Below are 21,458 nucleotides of genomic sequence, written 5' to 3' on the forward strand. Positions count from 1 at the left end.
ATTGCAGAAAGCGCTCTTAATAAAAAGAGAATAGCGTGTTACGACATCTTGTGTAGGGAGGAACTGCAGATGCTGAAGATAGACACAAAAAGCTGGAGTAACTCAGCGAGTCAGACAGCATCTCTGGAGAAAAGGAATAGGTGACGTTTCGGGTCTGAAGAAACGTTACGTACCCGTTTTCTCCAGAGATGCTGCCTGACCCGCTGAGTTATTCCAGCAGGTTTATGTCTACCTTTAGTTTAGTATAATTTATTGTCATGTGTACCGATGTACAGTGAAAAGCTTTTTTGTTGAGTGCTATCCAGTCGGCGGAAAGACTGCATGATTACAATCAAGGCGTCCACAGTGTCCAAGTACAAGATAAAGGGTATAACGTTTGGTGCAAGATAAAGCCCAGTCAGGTCCGATTAAAGATAGTCCATGGGTCTCCAATGAGGTAGATGGGAAATCAGGACCACTCTCTAAGAGAATAGTCCAGTTAGGAATACGATGGGATAGGAATACGTGAATACAATGGATAGAGTCATAGAGTCAGTCATATAGTTTGGAAACAGGTCTTTCGGCCCAGCTTGCCCACACTGACAAACATGTCCCATCTACACTAGGGCGGCACGGTGGCGCAGCGGTAGAGTTGCTGCCTTACAGCGAATGCAGCGCCGGAGACTCAGGTTCGATCCTGTCTACGGGTGCTGTACTGTACGGAGTTTGTACGTTCTCCCCGTGACCTGCGTGGGTTTTCTCCGAGATCTTCGGTTTCCTCCCACACTCCAAAGACGTACAGGTTTGTAGGTTAATTGGCTGGGCAAATGTAAAAATTGTCCCTTGTGGTTGTAGGATGGTGTTAATGTGCGGGGATCGCTGGGCGGCGCGGACCCGGTGGGCCGAAGGGCCTGTTTCTGCGCTGTATCTCTAAATCTAAATCTAAATCTAGTCCCACCTGCCTGCATTTGGTCCATATCCCTCTAAACCTGTCCTATCCATGTACCTGTCCAAATGGTTCTTAAACATTGCGATAGTATCTGCCTCAACTACCTCCTCCGGCAGCTCATCCCATGCATGGATGAAGGTTCAGTGTTGGCATGGTCAGATTGACTGATAGAACGAGTTTGAGGGTACAAAGGGCCTTTTGTGATGATATTGACTGCAGGCAATAAGTGCAGAGCCACATTGATCTACATTCAGCAGGTCTGCACAATATGAAATGGAACTCATTTTAGCAAATACATTGGAAAGAGTAACTCAGACCATTGCTCATGCATATTAAAAATGTGCCAACGTTGAGTGTTATAAATAGGGAACAATTCGCTTTGTTAATATAATTGTGCAGGAAAGAGCCATTATTCCTGCCGTGTACAAGTGTAAAATCAGCAATGATTAACTGATCATAAGCTAACAATGGCCGTTGTGTTTGATTGCTGCTTAAAATATCTATTACAATATCTCTTACGGTCTATAACCTCTGACTTTTACTTTTTTTAGACTTTTAGAAATACAACATGGAAACAGGCCCTTCAGCCCACCGAGTCCATGCCGACCAGCGATCACCCCGTACAATAGTTCTACCGTACACACTAGGGACAATTTACAGAATTCAATTAACTGCAAACCTGCACGTCTTTGGAATATGGGAGTAAACCAGAGCACCTGGAGAAAACCCACGCGGTCACGGGGAGAGCGTACAAACTCTGTACAGATACCACCCGTAGTCAGGATCGAACCCGGGTCTCTTGGCGCTGTAAGGCGGTAACTCTACTGCTGCACCACCGTGCCACACGCAAAGTGGGATGATCGGTATGAGCGACATCGAACACGATGACAAGTTAAGATAATCTCCTCTGCCTGTACGTGATCCATAATCCCTCAATTCCCTGAATATCCCTGTACCTATCCAAATTTCTCTTAGACACCACTAATGTATCTGCCTCCACCACAACCCCCTGCAGTGCGTTCCAGGCACCCACCTCATCTGTGTTAAAAACTTGCCCCTCACATCTCCTTTAACCGTTGGTTGCCCCTCTCACTTTGAACCTATGCCCTCTAGTCAGTGTCTTTGACATTTCCACCCTGGGGAAAAAACATGCTCTGACTGCCTACCCTATCTTTGCCTTTCATCATTTCAAAGACTTTTCTAAATAGATATGTTGCAAAAGATATTTGAACCGGTCCATGGATAGGAAAGGTTTAGAGGTATATGGGCCAAACGCAGGAAAATGAGGCTAGCTGAGATAGGGCATGGGTGAGCTTTTGATTAGTCAGGGTGTCAAAGGGTATGGGAGAATGGGGTTGAGAGAGAGAGGCAGATGAGCCATGACTGAATGGCGGAGTAGACTCGATGGGTCGAATGGCCTACTACTGCTCCTATGACTTCTGAACTTAAAGACTGCACTCGGTTTAATGAAATCCTGCAAACCTATTGCAGATATTGTTGTCATCTCTGCGAACTGTTACTACTGAAGTGCGTTGTTGAAATGGCGGAGAAGACTCGATGGGCCGAATGGCCCAATTCTGCTCCTCCAAATGACGAGTTGGGCCGAAGGGCCTGCTTCAGTGCTGTCTGACTGTAAGGCACAGATACAGTTCCACAAAGATTCACTCGTAATCTTTAATTGCTTTCCTTAGCCGACAAGTGACCTTTACAAGCCTCCGAGGCTTCTTGAGAGAGAGACTCGTTCGCTCATGAACGAAAAGCCGACTCACTGTGACCCTCAGTTAGCACCATGCTCTGTCGCTTGTCGTTAATGCTGTGGTTAAACCCCACCAGGGCACTTCGATCAATGAAGCGTTCTCTTTCCAACATTGACCTTCATTTCTCGAAAGCCAGAATATACGGCAGTGAAGGGTGGTGCTGTAATGTCTCAAAGACCTGAAAGGACCTCATCTCGAGAACTGTGAGCAGATCTGGACACCAATTTATGTACTGACTCCTCGGGCAGGGTAGAGGACAGACTACTTATTCCCTGAGCCACTTGGGCAGGCGAGGACTTTATTCCTTGGCTGAGGGGTGATTTTATAGTGATATATAAAATCATAAGTGGAATGGACAAGGTCAGATAGAGTCTTTTTCCCAGAGTGGGGGAATCAAGAACCAGGTTTAATAAGAACCTGAGGGGCAACATTTTCACACACAGAGTGGTGGGTGTATGGAACGAGCTACCAGAGGAGGTATTTGAGGCAGCGACATTTAAAAGACATTTGACGGGTATATGGATAGGAAACGTTCCGAGGGAGATGGGCTGGCAGGGGGGACGAGTGTAGATGGGGTATCTCGGTATACAGTACATGGACACATTGGGTCAAAGGGTATCTGTGCTGTGTGAATATACGGCTCCAACTCATTGACCTTGACTTTAATTTTAAACATTTTAAAATGAGTTGACTCTGGTGCCCGGACTCAGTATGATCTACTATCTTACACGTAGTATGACCTAGGTACGTGTGACCATAAAGTACCATTGAAGGTATTTATTCACAAAATGCTGGAGTAACTCAGCGGGTCGGGCAGCATCTCAGGAGAGAAGGAATGGGCGACGTTTCGGGTCGAGACCCTCGATCAGTCTGAAGAAGGGTCTCGACCCGAAACGTCGCCCATTCCTTCTTTCCTGAGATGCTGCCTGACCTGCTGAGTTACTCCAGCATTTTGTGAATAAATACCTTCGATTTGTACCGGCATCTGCAGTTATTTTCTTATAAAGTACCATTGAATCATTGAGGTTAAGAGATTCTCCAGGCTCGCTCCTGGAATGTGAGGATTGTCCGATCAAAAGAGGTTAAACGATAGGGTCGACTTTCTTTTGCGTTTAGAGGAATGGGAGGTGATCTTATTCAAATGTAAGGTCCTAAGGGGGGGCATGCCCGGGTGGGTGCTGGGGTAGATTCACTCGTGGGAGAATCTCACACTATCCACCCCAGAAGATGAGAAACAGTGTCAATACTTTGGGCTGGTGACCCTTCATCAATGTGTGGGGAATGAATTGAATTGAAAGCTCTATTTATGGGACTTGCTGTTGATTATACATTGTTTGTGTGTATTGTGTTGCAGGCCTGTTAAGCTGCTGCAAGTAGGAATGTCATCGTTCCATACATATGACGATTAAACACTCTTAACTTGAGAAAGCTGGGGGGGGAGGGAGGCTCCATTGGAACATAAGCGCCAGCACATACTGGGTGGGCCGAATGGCCTGTTTCTAGATGGTGCTGTTGCTGCATCAGTGTAAGATTCAGGAATAGTTTCTTCCCAGCTGTCATCAGGCAACTGAACAGTCCTCTCATCAGCTAGAGAGCAGTCCTGACCTCCCATCTAGCTCATTGGAGACCTTTGAACTCTCTTTAATCAGACTTCAATGTTATATCTTGCACTAAATGTTGTACCCTTTATCTGTGCACTGTGGATCGCATTCATGTATAATCTCTGACTGAATAGCACGCAAACAAAAGCTTTTCACTGTACCTCGGTACACGTGACAACAATAAACTAAACTACACCAAATCAATGTACCTGCTCACTGGCTGGACAACAGCTCTTTCTTCCGTGTCAGTCAGCCATAGAGCCGCATGGCCAACTTCTCCACGCTGATAAGGCAGCAAGTTAAGATGCCATGGTGGTGCAACGGTAGAGTTGCTGCCTCACAGCACCAGAGACACAGACTCAGGACCTGACTACGGGTGCTGTCTGTACGGAGTTTGTACGTTCTCCCTGTGACTGCATGTGTTTTCTCCAGGCGCTCCGGTTTCCTCCCACATTCCAAAGACGTGCAGGTTTGTAGGTTAATTGGCTTCGGTAAAAATTATAAATTATCCCTAGTATGTAGGATAGTGCTAGTGTACGGGGTGATCGCTGGTCAGCACAGACTCGGTGGGCCGAAGGGCCTACATCCGCACTGTATCTCCAAACTAAACTAAAGTAAGATGCTACGTTAAATACAAGTGAGGGTATGCAGACCCTTACACTGCTTAAGGAGGTAATTTAAATAGCAGCGTTGGGCTGTGTGGTGAGGGATGTGGGTCATTGAGCAAAGAGATTGGCCCATGAATTTATCATTCAGTCCGAAGCACAGCGACACATGATTGTTGATCCCAGAGCAGGAGCAATGAGCAAGTCTTTTATAACAAGCAGGGAACAGATGTTGCAGCCACTACAAGGGACAAGGTGGGCTGGTGTTGCTGGAATTAAATTAATTACTCTGAATTTCATTAATGGATCATGAAAGGACCTCTTTCTTGTTGGGAAACAGCAGGAGGAAAAGTTCCGTTTCGTTTAGAGATACAGAGTGGAATCAGGCCCTCTCAGCCCACCGCGTCCGCGCCGACCAGCGATCCCCCTGCACACTTGCACTATCCTCTGCATAAAGGACAATTTATCATTTGCAGAAGCCAATGAACTCAGGCCAACTTACTGAAGCTAATTAGCCTACAAACTTGCATGTCTTTGGAATGTGGGATGAAACCAGAGCACACAGAGAAAACCCACGCGGTCAGAGGGAGAACGTACAAGCTCTGTACTGACAGCACCAGTAGTCACCCGGGTCTCTGGCGTTGTATGGCAGCAACTCTACCGCTGCGCCACCATGCCGCCCCAAGAGTGCTTTAAATTCCAGGTTGGACACAAAGTGCTGGAGTGGGTCAGGCAGCATCTCTGGAGGACATGGATAAGTGGTGTTTCAGGTCGAGGCCCACCTTCAGACCAAACCCGAAACGTCACCTATCCTTTCTCTCCAGAGATGCTGCCCGACCGGCTGAGTAACTCCAGCACTTTGTATCTACCTTTGGTATAAACCAACATCTGCAGGTTTCTGTTTTAACATTTAGATATCAAGTTGTAGCTTTAAAGGAAGGCACAGTGGAGCAGTGGGACGAGCCACTGCCTCGCAGCGCCGGATACCCAGGTTTGATCCTGACATCGGGTGCTGACTGTACGGAGTTTGCACGTTCTCTCCGTGACTGCATGGGTTTCTTCCGGGTGCTCCGGCTCATTCCTCCCACATCCCAAAGACATGCAGGTTTGTAGGTTAACTGGCCCTCTGTAAATTTCCCCCTAGTGTGTCGGGAGTGGACGAGAAAGTGGGATAACATAGAACTGTTGGGAATGGGCAATCGCTGGCCGGCGTGGACTCGGTGGGCCAAAGGGCCTGTTTCCAAGCCGTATCTGTAAACTAAACTAAACTAAAGAGTGAGTTGCTGGTGATCAAACGGTCCTCTGATACTCCATTCCCCCTTAATCCGTACTCCCAGTAGTTTCCTCCAACATTTCTGTGGGTACAGTTTCACAGTGTCACGCAGCACAGAAACTGACCCTTAGGCCCAACTCATCCACGCCGGCCAAGATGCCCCATCTAAGCTAGTTCCCCTACAGAATGCTGCCTGGATTTGAGCATAATAGCAACCAAGAGAGGTCAGACAAACTCGGATTGGTTTCTCTGGAACGTTCAAGGCTGAGATGGAAGTCTTGATGGACGTAAGTAGAATTATGAGGGGCACTGATAGGATAGACAGTCAGAACTTTTTTCCCGGGATGGCAATATCTCAGACTAGAGGACATACCTTTAAGGTAAGAGGAGCAAAGTTTAAAGGAGTTTCTACCTATAAAGCCCCTGAACCTCTGGATTAGATGCCAACCTGTAACTCACTCCCAGGGATCTGATTATATATAAACCCGTGGATTACATCCCAGTTTGTAACCCACTCCTGGAGATCTGTTATTCTAGATATAAACCCCTCTGAATCCCTGATTAGATCCCACTTCTGGGTTACTCCAATTATCTACACTGCTCTGCCATCTGCTGGCAGATCATCAAATGACAACTTATCCGCCATCAGATTATCATGGATGATTCTCCTGGTATCTTTCCCTCCTCCAAATCTAATGGTTCAGTCGTTCTTTATTATCATATGCACCAAGGTACAGTGAGATTCTATGTTGTGTTTAGATTTTGTTCAAACTCATCAGCTCTTACCAATTCATCATGGGATTGAATTCATCAAGATCTGTTTTACAATGTTTCCTCACACTGCAAACCCCCTCTACAACAAAAACTGCTGCTGTTCCAATAAGAAACTACATTTCTCTGTACATTTGTGGACAGCACAGTGGGTAGAGCCGCTTCCTTACAGCACCAGAGACCCGGGTTTGATCCTGACCTCAGATACAGTCTGTGCGGAGTTTGCACGTTCGCTCTGTGACTGCGTGGGTTTTCTCCGGGTGGTCCGGTTTCCTCCCACATTCCAAAGACATGCCTACGCGGGTTTGTTAGTTATTTGGCCTCTGTAAATTGCCATTAGCGTGTTGGGAGTGGATGAGAAAGTGGGAGAACATAAAATGAGTGTGAACGGGTGATCTAAAGTCAGCATGGACTCGATATGCTGAAGGGCCTGTTTCTATGCTGTATCTCTACATTGAGACAACAGGAACTACACATGTTGGGTTCTTGACCAGAACACAAAGTGCTGGAGAAACTCAGTGGGTCAGGCAGCATCTGTGGAGGGAATGGGCAGATGACTTTTCAGGTCGGGACCTTTCTTTACTGATCAAGATTCCAGCATCTGCAGTTTTTTGAGTAAATTGCCCCTGGTCTGTAGGGAGAGGATATGAAAGTGGGATACCATCAAACCTGTGGGAATGGGTGATCATTGGTCAGCACAAACTCCGTGGGCTGAAGACTTCTGTTTCCGTGCTGTATCTCTAGACTACATTAATAACACATCAAAGCTCTCTGATGGAATCTCAGGTTGAAATATAGGAATATTTTGCATTTTCCATCCCTTTCAATTTGTATTCACAGATGTAAGGTTAACAATCAATAGTTGCACTTCACTGACAAATGGCAATGTAATAAGAACCACCTTACGTTTTAGAAAATGTTGATTTCTGGATCAATAGCCAGCAATGCAGTGGGGAGAATTCTCACCATTTACTGATGGAGGGTAGTGGGCCTCAGTTTAACATAGTCATAGTCATACAGCACGGAAACAGGCCCTTCAGCCCAACTCGTCCCTGCTGACCAAGATGCCCCCATCTAAGCAAGACCCATGTCCCTCATTTGGCCCATATCCCCCAAACCTTTCCTATCCATGTACCTGTCCAAGTGTCTTTTATAATGCAGGTTGCTACCTCGACTACCTGTCATAGGAAGTGATTGATGTAGTCTCAACTACCTCCTGCAGCAGTTTGATCCATATATCTGCCACCGAATTATCATGGATAATACTCCTAACAATTCTCCTTCTTCCAACTCTCATGGTTCAATGGTTCTTTAATATCACATATACTGATGTACCGTGAAATATTTTTTCTTGCATACAGTTCAGTAAATTATTACTATACATAAATACAATCCCAGATTATGTACAAAGAGTACAGAAATAGCCCACTGACCCCATATGCAAGAGTCGCCAGGTTTTGGCACCAGTGCAAGTTGCTTTAAGTGCAGCCATCAAGGCCCGTTGTCCTGGCGACGTTGCAGGGTCGGCCTGGCCAAGATGCAGGCCGTGCGCTTGGTCTCCTGGACCGGCGCCCGATCCAGTCGAGCCCCAGGCTGCTGCAGGGCCTCCAACCATTGCCTTGGTCTGGATCTCCCCGCTCGGCCACCACTCTAAGGAGCGTTCGATCACATTCCCTCCCTCCCACTCGTTGCCCTCCACCCTACCTTCACACCTTTCGACCCTAATCCCGGGATACACGGTGGCACCGAGGCGCAGCAGTAGAGTTGCTGCCTTACAGCACCAGAGACCCAGGTTAGATCCTGACTATGGGTGCTGTCTGCACGGAGTTTGCACATTCCCCCTATTGGCAGCGTGGGTTTTCTCCAGGTGCTCCAGTTTCCTCCCATATCGCAAAGATGTGCGGATATAGTAGATTAATTGGCTGAGCCAATTTGTGGCTTAGCCAATTTGTGTGCACGATCAATGATCAGCACGGACTCAGTGGGCCGAAGGGCCTGTTTCCATGCTGTATCTCTAAACTAAACTGAACTAAATTCTTCTCTCTTTCTCTACAATGTCCATGATAAGTTAACCATGATAAGGTTGGCTGGGAGAGGCCCCAGTCTGTGCAATGGAAAATTATCAGCTCCGAGAGTCCAGTTTAGTTTGGAGGTACAGTGTGGAAACAGGCCCCATCGGCCCACCAAGTCCGCGCCGACCAGCAATCACCTGTACACTAGTTCTACCCTACACACTAGCCAATTTACGGAAGTCATTTAATCTACAAGCCCGCATGTCTTTGCAGTACGGAAGGAAACCGGAGCGCCCGGAGAAAACTCACGCGGTCGCAGGGAGACCATGCAAACTCCACACAGACAGAACCCGCAGTCAGTATCGAACCCGGGTTTCTGGCCCTGCGCCATCTGACAAAGTTACTCCAGCACTTTGTGTCCACCTCTGGGAAAATAAAGTAGAGATTTATAGGGGGGGAAAAATGGAGTTATTAAAAGCTGATTGCTCCTCAGGGGACATTTACCCTTGCAATGAGACTAACGTTCTTTTTTTCCCATTGAAGCCAATAATTGGGTGATTTTTTTTTCCAACTGGAAGATATTCTTAGGCCTGGGGCAATAAATATTTATGAGGTTCCAACTAGTCTTAAGCACATTACCTCAAGGAGTCCACCATTGATCGGAAAGATGGCAATTAGGAGCAGAGTCCTTAGGAACCTAATTGCGTATCGGGTTTTTTGTTCACTTTACCATCCTCTTGGTATCTCAGTTTCTTTTTCCAAATGTATATTTATTCATTAAATATACAGCAATACATTTGGGACATGTTATTTTTATTTGCTGTAATAAACATTTCAACATATTCACTTATACAATATGAAAGATACTCATGTTTAGTTTAGAGACACCGTGTGGAAACAGGCCCTTCAGCCCACATGAGCCCTTTAAACTCACTGGGGCCCTGGTTCCCCATCTCCTTTTAAACTCACTGTAGTTCGGTAATCTACTGGTTCCCTACACTAATCAGCCTGAATAAGAGACCCAACCCCAAACATCAACTGTCCATTTCCCTCCACAGATGCTGCCTGGCACACTGAGTTACTCCAGCACTTTGTGTTTTGCTAAAGATTGCTGCATCTGCAGTTCCTTGTGTCTCCTTGTGTCAGAACAAGGGGCCACAGTTTAAGAATAAGGGGTAGGCCATTTAGAACGGAGATGAGGAAGAACTTTTTCAGTCAGAGAGTGGTGAAGGTGTGGAATTCTCTGCCTCAGAAGGCAGTGGAGGCCAGTTCGTTGGATGCTTTCAAGAGAGAGCTGGATAGAGCTCTTAAGGATAGCGGAGTGAGGGGGTATGGGGAGAAGGCAGGAACGGGGTACTGATTGAGAGTGATCAGCCATGATCGCATTGAATGGCGGTGCTGGCTCGAAGGGCTGAATGGCCTACTCCTGCACCTATTGTCTATTGTCTATAGTCTAACTCAACAAGTGGGATCAGGATTGCATTGAAAAAGGTCCTTCAGCACACCGTCCACAACGCCCACAACGCCCATCGATCACCGGTTCATACTAATTCTGTGTTATCTCACTTTCTCATCCACTCCCTACACATTAGGAGCAATTTACAGAGGGCTAATTAACCTTGCACAAGGATGGACCTTTCACTATTAATTTTGCACTATGTAACTTGGTTTGCACTATCATGGGCTGGATTACTGGAATACTGATCATTTATTGGCCGGCACAGCGGTAGAGCTACTGCCTTACAGCACCGCGTTCGATCCTGACTACGGGTGCTGTCTGTACAGAGTACGTACGTTCTCCCCGTGACCTGCATGGGTTTTCTGTGGGTGCTCCGGTTTCCTCCCACACTCCAAAGTCTTACAGGTTTTGCAGGTTAATTGCACAATGTCCCGAGTGTGGAAGATAGTGCTTGTGTACTACACTGGTCGGCACAGACTCGGTGAGCCAAAGGGTCTGTTTGCGCACTAAACTGAACTGTTTCACGAAACTAAACTCAACTAAACTAATTTATTGTGTTGTTGCGTTTACAGGCCTGTAAAGCTGCAGCAATAAGAAATGTCATTGTTCCACTCCAGATACATATAACAATTAAACTCTCTTGACTCTCGCTCTCCACAGATGCTGCCCGACCAGCTGAGTATCTCCGGCACTGTTCCCAGCAGTTTATTGTTTGATTTTCGATGTAGCCCCTTATTCACTCTAACAATGATATAACATTTTTGAATGCCATAATAAATATCAGTCATTACCGTTTTGCCTATAGGAAGGATGTCATTAGGATGGTCATTCGTCACTTTTAAGAAGGATGTTTGGAAAGAGTGCAGAGAGGATTTACAAGGGTGTTACCAGAACTAGAGAGCCTGGGCTATTGGGAGAGGTTGGGCAAGTAAGGCCTTTATTCCATGGCGTGCAGAAGGCTGAGGGGTGATCTCATAGAGGTGCACAAAATCATGAGGGGAACAGATCGTATACATACACACTTTTCTCTCCTTAGATAGGGTGAATTCACAGTCTTTTACCTAAGAGAATGTCAGAAGCTGCAGGTATCGACATATGCACTACTGCGAAACCTCTGCTAAATTTCAAATATTGAGTTTAATTTTCAGGTTAAAATGTAATAATTATGAATCAAGAACCAGAAGACATAGGTGAGAAGGCAAAGTTTTAACAGAAATCTGAGAGGCAACCTTTTCATAGTGGGTGGTGGCAACTTTTTCACTCAGTGGGTGGTAAATATATGGAACGAGCTGCCAGAAGAGGTAGTTAGACTTTAGACTTTAGAGATACAGCACAGAAACAGGTCATTCAGCCCACCGAGTCCGTGCCCACCAGTGATTACCTTGTGCACTATCACTATCCTACACACGAGGGACAATTTACAATTTTTACCGAAGCCAAATAACCTACAAACCTGCACATCTTTGGAGTGTGGGAGGAAACCAGAGAACCCGGAGAAAACCCACACGGTCACAGGGACACCAAACTCAGTCCAGACAACACCAGTAGTCTCTGGCGCAGTAAGGCAACAACTCTACCGCTGCGCCAATGTGCTGCCCGAGTTGAGGACGATACAATAAACCATTTAAAAGACACTGACCCAAAGATACATGAATTTGAAAGGTTTAGAGGAAGGTGAGCCAATGAGTTAGATGTGGCCCTTGTGGCTAAAGGGATCAGGGGGTATGGAGAGAAGGCAGGTACAGGATACTGAGCTGGATGATCAGCCATGATCATATTGAATGGCGGTGCAGGCTCGAAGGGCCGAATGGCCTACTCCTGCACCTATTTTCTATGTTTTCTATGTTTCTATCAGGCATCTTGGTCGGCATGGGCGGGTTGGGCTGAAAGGCCTGTTTCTGTGACTGTTGTTGACGAGGTTGGAAATCTGCTAGAGTCGACCATGATGGATACCAGGACTACATGGTTGCTAGGATACCTGGGCCCACATTCCGCTCAGCCAACTGGTCAGAGCCCAGAATAAAATACTTCGGTTATAATTAATGTGACACTTTCAGGAGTTTTATCCCCAAAAAAAGGTCAATAACGTGCATTCCCGGAGGAATGCCTGGCAGCAAAAACTAAATTAGAAAAGAGAAATTGGAGACTGCTTAGAACATAGAACAACCTACAATGTCTGTGCCGAACATGATGCCAAGCCCAACTCTTACCTGCCTGCACATGATCCATAACCCTCTATTCCCTGTATACCCATGTGTCTATACAAAGGTCTCTTAAATGCCACTATTGTATCTGCCTCCACCATCACCCCTGGCAGGTGTTCCCCACCCTCTGTGTAAACAACTTACCCCACACATCTCCTTTAAACTTTGCCCTTCAACACCTCATAGCTATGCCCTTTCATTTTTAACATGTCCACCCTGGGAAAAAGGTTCTGACTGTCTATCCTATCTATGCCTCTCATAATTTTACGTACATGTATCAGGTCTCCCCCAAACCACTGGTGTTCCAGGGCGGCACGGTGGCGCAGCGGTAGAGTTGCTGCCTTACAGCGAATGCAGCGCCGGAGACTCAGGTTCGATCCTGACTAAGACCTACTGGTTTGTAGGTTAATTGGCTGGGCAAATGTATAGTGGGTATAGGATAGTGTTAGTGTGCGGGGATCGCTGAGCTTTGCGGACACGGTGGGCCGAAGGGCCTGTTTCTGCGCTGTATCTCTAAATCTAAAAAAAAAATCTAAAAAAAACAATATAAATCCCCCTAATTCAGGCAGCTCTCTGATAAACCTCCTCTGCACCCTTTCCAAATGCCTCTACTACTTCCTTGTAATGAGGTGACCAGAACTGCACGCAATACTCCAAATGCAGCCTAACGAAAGTACTTGTTTACAGATGGATGAATATTCAGCAATTGCATTGGAGCTCACTATTCCCTTGCACACAGCATCATTTCCACTCATGAGGTGATCTCCCCTCCCTTGTTTGAGGGGTGTCTGTCCCCACCGGACTGTGGTCCTCCCCCACCAAGCTTCAGTGCGTCCCTCAGCACGTACTCCAGCAGTCTGGAGCGGGCCAGTCGGCAACATTCCCCCGACGGACATCTCACTCTGTTGGGTGACCTACAGGTTTCGGGGCAGAACAAAGAGCGTCTTTCATCGAGTTGATGCTCTTCCAGCGGCACTCGATGTCCGTCTCCAAGTGTGTCCCTGGGAACATCGAATCAGGAGGTTAGTCCTGTCTGAGGAAGAGTCTGACCCAAAATATTGCCTTTCCATGTTCTCCAGAGATGCTGCTTGACCCGCTGAGATACTTCAGCACTTGCTCCAGTTGAGTTACTCCAACACTATTCCAGTGTCCTTTTTAGTCCTGGTCAGTCCTGGGTTTGCTGAGATTAAATCAGATTGCTCATTTATTAAAGGGAAGCACAAGAATGTTAGACACCTAGACAAGGTCCTGCAGATGTTAGAATCGAGCAAAACCAAAGTGTTGGAGAGGGTGGCACGGTGGCACACTAGTAGAGCTACTGCCTCGCAGAGCCAGAGACCCAGGTTTGACCCTGACTATGGGTGCTGCCTGTACATAGTTTGTACGTTCTCCCTCTGACTGCGTGGGTTTTCTCCAGGTGCTTCGGTTTTCACCCACATCCCAATGACGTACAGGTTTGTAGGTTAATTGGCCCTCTATAAAATGCCCCTCGTGCGTAGGCAGTGGATAAAAAAGGGGAATAACATAGAACTAGCGTGAACGGGTGATCAATGGACCCGTTGGCATGGACACGGTGGGCCGAAGGGTTTGTTTCCATGCCGTATCTCTGAACCAAACTAAAACTCAGTGGGTCAGGCAGTATCTGTGGAGGGCAATGGACAGATGACATTTCGGGTCGGGACCCTTCTTCAAACTCCCCTCACCTGTATTCACCTATCACTTGCCAGGCTTTCTCCTCCCCTCCCCCCCCCCCCCCCCCCCACTCCATCAGACTGAAGAAGGGTCTCGTCCCAAGACGTCCCTGTCTATTTCCCTCCAGAGATGCTGCCTAACCCACTGAGTTACTTCAGCACTTTGTGTTTGCAACACCTTGTTTCTTGTTAGTAAGGTTTGAAAAGATTGACTAACCAGACGTCCTTCGGCCTAGTATGCTGAAGAATGACTGAAATTGAGCATTCATAGACTTCAAAGGACGTTATCTTGGGCCTATCAACTTGCACAAAGTGCTCAGTCTACGGCGCAGAACCTTGCTTCACCAGTTGGTGTCAGTGTTCAGCACATGTTCACTCTGAGCATTCATACTCACAGTCAGTCACACAGCATGGAAAGAGGCCCTTCGGCCCAACTCATCCATGCCAACGAAGATGTCCCATTTAAGTTAGTCCCATTTGCCCATGTTTGGTCCCTATCCCTGCAAACCTTTTGGTAACCATACACCTGTCCAAGTGCCTTTGAAATATTGTTATAGCACCTGTCTCAACTACCTCCTCTGAAATCTTGCCCTTCTTACTTTAACCCTCTGTCCCCTGATTCTTGTAAGGGTGTCAAAGGTTACGGGGAGAAGGCAGGAGAATGAGGTTGAGTGGGAAAAATAGATCAGCCATAATCAGATGGCAGAGTAGACTCAATGGACTGAATGGCCTAATGTTGCTCTTATGGCTTATCGTCTCATGATCTTGTACAGCTCGTGAGGCTGTGAGGAAGGTCGATGGGGCTGGGAACACACACCCACACACACAGTCTCATTCCAAAATCCATGGCCATGTAGGGAGTTTCTTCCCAACTAGAGAGCGGTCCTGGCCTCCCACCTACCTCATTGGAGAACCTCGGACTATCTTTAATCAGACTTTTCTTGCAGCAAACGTTATTCCCTTTATCCCGCATCTGTAGGACGGCTTGATTGTAATCATGTATAATCTTTTCGTTGACTGGATAGCATGCAACAAAAAAAGCTTTTCACTGTTCCTTGGTATACGGGATAATAAACTAAACTGGAGATAGAGGTAATAACAGTGCATTTGGATAGCAGTAAAAGGATAGGTCCAAGTCAGCATGGATTTATGAAAGGAAAATCATGTTTGACTAATCTTCTGGATTTTTTTGTGGATGTGACAAGTAAAATGGAAGAAGGGGAGCCAGTAGATGTAGTGTATCTAGACTTTCAGAAAGCCTTTGATAAGGTCCCACACCGGAGATTGGTGAGCAAAATTAGAGCACATGGTATTGGGGGTAGGGTGTTGACATGGATAGAGAATTGGTTGGCAGACAGGAAGCAAAGAGTAGGAGTAAACGGGTCATTTTCAAATTGGCAGGCAGTGGTGAGTGGAGTGCCGCAAGGCTCGGTGTTGGGGCCGCAACTGTTTACCATATATATTAATGATTTGGATGAAGGAATTAGAAATAACACTAGCAAGTTTGCGGATGACACAAAGCTGGGTGGCAGTGTGAACTGCGAAGAGAATGTTCAGAGGTTGCAGGGTGACTTGGATAGGTTGAGTAAGTGGGCAGATGCGTGGCAGATGCAGTATAATGTAGATAAATGTGAGGTTATCCACTTTGGCGGCAACAACAAGGAGGCAGATTATTATCTCAATGGTGTCAGGTTAGGTAAGGGGGAAGTGCAGCGAGACCTGGGTGTCCTTGTACACCAGTCACTGAACGTTGGCGTATAGGTACAGCAGGCAGTGAAGAAAGCTAATGGAATGTTGGCCTTCATAACGAGAGGATTTCAGTATAGGAGTAAAGAGGTTCTTCTGCAGTTGTATAGGGCCTGGTAAGACCATATCTGGAGTATTGTGTACAGTTTTGGTCTCCTAATTTGAGGAAGGAAGGACATCCTTGTAATTGAGGCAGTGCAGTGTAGGTTCATGAGGTTAATCCCTGGGATGGCGGGCCTGTCGTATGAGGAAAGATTGAAAAGACTAGGCTTGTATTCACTGGAGTTTAGAAGGATGAGAGGGGATCTTATAGAGACATATAAAATTATAAAAGGACTGGACAAGCTAGATGCAGGAAAAATGTTCCCAATGTTGGGCGAGTCCAGAACCAGGGGCCATAGTCTTGGAATAAAGGGGAGGCCATTTAAAACTGAGGTAATAAGGAACCTTTTCACCCAGAGAGTTGTGAATTTGTGGAATTCTCTGCCACAGAGGGCAGTGGAGGCAAAATCACTGGATGGATTTAAGAGAGAGCTAGATAGAGCTCTAGGGGCTACTGGAATCAAGGGATATGGGGAGAAGGCAGGCACGGGTTATTGATTGTGGATGATCAGCCATGATCACAATGAATGGCGGTGCTGGCTCGAAGGGCCGATTGGCCTCCTCCTGTACCTATTTTCTGTTTCTATGTTTCTATGAGATTTATCGCAGACTGAATCAGGAAGGTCAAATGGCAGCAGATCTTACAGGGATCTGCGGGTTTGTAGGTGAATTGGTCCTCTGTAAGTTGTCCCTGGTATGTGGGGAGTGGATGAGACAGTGGGACAACATAGAACTAGTGTGAATGGGTGGGTGATCGATGGTCGGGCGCAGAATAAGGGGTAGGCCATTTAGAACTGAGATGAGGAAAAACTTTTTCAGTCAGAGAGTTGTGAATCTGTGGAATTCTCTGCCTCAGAAGGCAGTGGAGGCCAATTCTCTGAATGCATTCAAGAGAGAGCTGGATAGAGCTCTTAAGGATAGCAGAGTCAGTGGGTATGGGGAGAAGGCAGGAACGGGGTACTGATTGAGAATGATCAGCCATGATCACATTGAATGGCGGTGCTGGCTCGAAGGGCCGAATGGCCTCCTCCTGCACCTATTGATTCAGTGGGCGGAAGAGCCTGTTTCCACGCCGTATCTCCAATCTAAACTAAATCTTGTAAATAGAAAGGAACTGCAGATTATCTGGTTCATACCAAAGATAGACACAGAGTTGCTGGAGTAACTCAGAGGGTCAGGCAGTATCTTTGGAGAACGTGGTTAGGAGGTGACGTTTCGGGTTCGGGACCCTTCTTCAGACAGCTTATTGCGCAAACACCAGACGAACTGCCGGTACTGTGTAACGCAGGAATGGAAGTGCTCCAGACGTGGCTGTTTGTCAGAATCCCACTGAGATGACGCCATGAATACAACGCGCAGGACTTGGCCAGGACATGCACATTCCCAGTGATTGTCTCCACACCCAGCGGCTCCCTGCTGCCAACATCTGTTACTGAGACGTGCGCGTGTAGGACGCTGCTGGTTTTACAGGCCAGCTGTGCTCCACATCTGCTCCTGCTTTACCCCTTACTGCCCTACAGCACAGGAACAGGCCCTTCGGCCCACAATGCCTGATTAAACTTATCTCATCTACCAGCACGTTATCAATATCCCTCCATTTCCACGTGTCTATCTAAAAGCGTCTGAAAAACGCCACTATCGTATCTGCCTCCACCACCACCCCTGGCACCACTACCCTGTGTAAAAAACTTGCCCCGCACATCCCCTTTAAACTTTGCCCCGCACCCCACTTTCACATCACAGACACACGCACCTCTCACTCACACACACACACACCCAAACATCTCTCTCTCACACACACACACACACCGACATGCACATCGATGCATACCTCGCACACCCTCACACAAACACACGTATACACACACACACACACACACTCACCTGCATAGACATACAAACACTGACTCTCATCTACACACACACACTCACACACACACACACCCAAATGCACATCGATGCATACCACGCACATCCTCACACAAACACACGTATACACACACAAATACAGAAAACACACTAACACTCACACACACACTCACCTGCACACACATACAAACACTGACTCTCATACACACACACACACACACACAAATACTTTCACACACACAATCTTTCTCACACTCACACACACAAACACTTTATCTCACACTCACAACCTCTCTCTCTCACACACACACACACACACACACACACACACAGCAGGAGTGTAACATTGTTCCCTGTGCAAGCCCGGAGCTAGTCCCACACGGACCCGAGTTGTGTGGTGCGGTCCAGCCCTGTCTCTGTGTGTCTCGCTCGGTGTGTGTCTCGGTGTTTGCTGCATGAGGGAGCGGCAGGGGTAGAGGCAGGCGGCCGGCACTGACCGCACAAACCCCGGCCTCTCACTCCCAGCGCTGGCACCCCGACCCACCGTGAGGGAAAGGGGGAACGCACAGTGCAGGGAAAACACTATTGACATTCTGTTGACCAATTATTCAGTCAACTCTCATTTTTGTTTCTCAATGCTCCCATTATGGGGAAAAATACAAAGAGCTGGTATTAATTAACTTGTTTTCGACGGGCCCCGGGGACTTTGCAACCATTTCATCATCACCAAAGCCCAGTCACTATAGTTTTGGGAACTGAGATATTAAGTTTAGGTTTATTATTATTATTATTATTATAGGTTTCCTTCTCTCTGAGTGAAAAGTTGCCCCTGGGGGTCCCTCTTAAATCTCTCGCCTCTCACCTTAAACCTGTGCGCTCTAGATGAGGTTCAGCTTTATCTGTGCCTCTCATAATTTTATGAACTATCAGGTCTCCCCTCAACCCCTGCCACTCCAGAGAAAACAATCCAAATTTGTGCAAAGTTTGGGCTGACCAGAACTGCACACAATACTCCAAATATGGCCAAGCTAAAGCTTCATAAAGCTGCAACATGACTTCCTGACTCTTATATTTTAAAAAGAAAGTTCAGACAATCTCATATTTGTACAGAGGGTGCATGGGTGTTCGGTGGTCGGCACGGACTCGGTGGGCCGAAGGGTCTGAGACTGCGTTGTGTCACTCTACACCTCTGTGAGGCTTGGCGACCGACATTCAAGGTGAAAGAACGGCTTCGACTCTTCCACAAATCCACCAAAAACCTCCCCTCAGGCTGCATCTGACGATTAGTTTGATTCGGGCCAAGTGCCAAGGGCGGGCCTAACTTCACATATAATCACTACCTGTCGTTGCTTGAATGTCGCTCCTAGTCTGTAACTCACTCCTAGGTATCTTGGTGCTGCTGTCTGTACGGAGTTTGTACGTTCTGCCCGTGACCGCGTGGGTTTTCTCCGAGATCTTCGGTTTCCTTCGACACCCCAAAGAGGCACGTTTGTAGGTTAATTGATTTGGTGTTTGTGTAAATTGTCCCTGATGTGTGTAGGACAGTGTTAATGTGCGGGGGTCGCTGGTCGGCGCGGACTCGATGGGACCAAGGGCCTGTGTCCAGCGCTGTATTTCTAAACTAAAACTAAACTATAATTTTACAAAGAAACCTCCCCCCAACCCCCCTGGATTAGATCCCATCCCGTAACCCACTCCCAGGGATCTGTTATTCTGTACATGAACCCTTGAATAGATCCCAGACTGTAACCCATTCCCAGTATTGACTGATCGTCCTTGGCGATGTCATCCAAGGAAGATGTCTATCTGTTGGGGACAGATGGCGATGGCCAAGAGAGACAACATTCTGGAGAGACTAGTGCATCGCTCCGTGCCCCAGCTCAGTGGTCCTTTGGGACTAAACAGAAAGGACACAAAAAGCTGGAGTAACTCACTCAGATGTAGGCAGCATCTCTGGAGAATGTGGATAGGTGAACCTGGAGAACCTGGCTTCACAGTTCACAACTCTTCAATCCGGTGAGCCGCGGTCACAAACCCCGACAGCAGGACTGGCCAAACCGCCCCCGAACTGGGAACAACCCACCGGGGGTCGTCCGGGGCTCAACACCAGAGACCAGGAAGGAGGGTGGAGGGCATCTGGGAACCGGGGAGAGAATGTGGGAACCGGGGAGGGAGTGTGGGAACCGGGGAGGGGGGTGGAGGGAGTGTGGGAACCGGGGAGGGGGGTGGAGGGAGTGTGGGAACCGGGGAGGGGGGTGGAGGGAGTGTGGGAACCGGGGAGGGGGGGGTGGAGGGAGACGACACCGGACAAAGGGCCGTCTTCACGAAGGCGCGGACCCAGGAGAGGATCGGTGCTGCCAATAAGTACAACGGGCCTTTAAGGCCAAGATAAGACTTTTAAACTTTGTTGGCACCAGAAACGTTGTGTATTGTCTCGGTGAAATCTACCATTACACTACAATCGTGGCGCTTTTGTACTTATCTATTTTTTGAGAAGTACCTGGTACTTTCTGAGAGGCTCCGCTCCTCCAACGTCTGCAGTAAGATGCTGCAGATGGTCTACCAGTCGGTGGTAGTCAGTGACATCTTCTTCGCTGCCTTGTGCTGGGGTAGCAGGGAGAAGGCCGCGGACGCCAACAGGACTAACAAACTCATCAGGAAGGCTGGCTCCGTCCTGGGGGTGGAGTTGGATTCATGGGAGGGGGGTCTTGGAGGGGAGGATGCTCCTCAAACTGTGGAGCATCCTGGACAATACAGCTCACCCCCTCCATGACACACTGGTCAACCTGAGGAGCACCTTCAACAACAGGCTGGTTCCACCAAGATGCAGGACAGAAGGCCACAGGAGATCCATCTTCCCTGTGGCTGTCAAACTGGACAACGCCCCCCACCCCCCCTTGGTGGGGGAGACTGACTCCCCCCCCACAATCTTTGCACATCCCCAATCCTTTCCACTCCTCACTTTAATTTCATGTATCATATATCTTGTATTTTGTGACTGTGGGCAGACCAATTTCCCTCCTGGGATAAATAAAGTTTAATCATATCATATCATTTCGTATGATTGTGCTTAAGTATAGTATAATCTTACTGATTTCTCAGCAAAACAAAGATTTGCACTGTGCTAGGTACATGTGACAATAGGCGTACACTCAGACTGAAGAAAAGTCCCAACCCGAAATGTTACCTATCCACGTCCTGCAGAGATGCTGGCTGACCCACTGAGTTTACTGGAATGGCGAGACTGTCGTATGTTGAAAGACTGGAGCGACTAGGCTTGTATACACTGGAATTTAGAAGGATGAGAGGAGATCTTATCGAAACGTATAAGATTATTAAGGGGTTGGACACGTTAGAGGCAGGAAACATGTTCCCAATGTTGGGGGATTCCAGAACAAGGGGCCACAGTTTAAGAATAAGGGGTAGGCCATTTAGAACTG

Source organism: Rhinoraja longicauda, chromosome 16 (assembly GCF_053455715.1).
Source record: "Rhinoraja longicauda isolate Sanriku21f chromosome 16, sRhiLon1.1, whole genome shotgun sequence".
NCBI lineage: Eukaryota > Metazoa > Chordata > Chondrichthyes > Rajiformes > Arhynchobatidae > Rhinoraja > Rhinoraja longicauda.